The sequence below is a fragment of the Charadrius vociferus genome, unplaced genomic scaffold (assembly GCF_000708025.1).
Source record: "Charadrius vociferus isolate BGI_N301 unplaced genomic scaffold, ASM70802v2 scaffold2330, whole genome shotgun sequence".
NCBI classification, from domain to species: domain Eukaryota; kingdom Metazoa; phylum Chordata; class Aves; order Charadriiformes; family Charadriidae; genus Charadrius; species Charadrius vociferus.
The window spans coordinates 21,976-23,206 of record NW_009646602.1 but is presented as its reverse complement, the minus strand read 5'-3'; the positions used below and the strand labels follow the sequence as shown (position 1 = coordinate 23,206).

The following is a 1,231-nucleotide window of genomic DNA, read 5'->3' as shown; positions in this document are numbered from 1 at the left end:
GCACGCCCCCATCTCCCGCCCAGCCACAATTATTTCCTCGAGCAGAGAGAGCAGCCCCCCCCCCCCCGACCCCTCCAGCCCCCTGCAGGCCCCCAGGCTCTAAACTCGGACTGTTTGCTGCAGATTTTAAATTACAGCTGAAAACCACACAGAAAATCCAACTAATTACAGGTTTAAGACCCTCCACCACGAGCCATCTCAATCCCCAGCTCTGCTTCCCTCCTTGCTGCCCCAGGAAACTCCCCCTAAATCACACACAAATTAGGATAGTTCAGGTTAAAGCAATTCTTTGGAAAACTATCAAGGGAGAGCAGAGATCTGTCAGCGTTGTTTTGCCCTCGCCTGGTGCCCAGGACACGCCAGCACGGACGGGAAAGGGAGGAAAAGGCGATGGGAAAGGAGAAGGTAAAGGAGGAGGAGCGTTAGCAGAGGGGAAAAGCCAAATTAATCCCTGGCATGAACAAGGCCCGAGACAAACAGCTGGAGGCAGATTGATGGAGCAGTAAAGAGTTTTCTGTAAAGCAGTCAGTGTTTTAATAAAAAGAGTCATTTTTACTACCGAGCTCTAAACCAGCTTTCCTCTCTTTCTACCCAACTTGAGCGTGGGACCTGACCTCCGCGCTGTGCCAGGAGCAGGCAGGAGCCAGCGGTCCCGAAAACGAGGAGCATCCCGAGCCCGGGGCATCTCATAGAGGGAACGGGTACGGGGACGACTCGGGGGAGCCACAGCAGGACACGGTCCGGAGCTGGGAGCGAGCGGAGCCCCCGAATGCCACCCAGGGACGGTGCCCACGCCATTCCCTCAGGAGAGGGGCAGCTCCCCACGGCTGCCGGCTGGCTCTGCTCCCCCCGGCCTGGCCATCGGAGCGAGGAGATGGACCCAGAAAACAATGAAAACGGGTTTAAAAGCCGACTGATTTAAAAACAGAAATTAAAAATTAAAAGAGAAGCAGGTCCATTTGCATTTTGTTCCTTACAGCTCCCGAGACTTCAGGGATGCCTCCAACTCACACACATGAGCCTTTCCCCACACTCGCCAAAGCCAGAAACACCTTTTGGGTTTTTTTTCCCCCTTTCCCACGACTCTCAGAGATGGGAATTTCTCAGGAGCCCCCAAACCCACCAAAGCGGCACGAGCCGACGCGCCAGCGAGGAACGAGCAGATCCCAGGCAGGGAGAGCGGCTCCGGAGGGGCCCCCTTGCGATGGGATCTGGGAGCACGCCGGCTGGG

General features: G+C 56.1%; 1 protein-coding gene across 1 annotated transcript in view; it reads right to left on the bottom strand.

Moving 5' to 3' along the window:
• The window catches only part of PTPRU (protein tyrosine phosphatase, receptor type, U), a gene marked incomplete at both ends in the record, with an annotated part of 43,809 nt that overhangs the window by 41,723 nt on the left and 855 nt on the right, over positions 1-1,231 (bottom strand).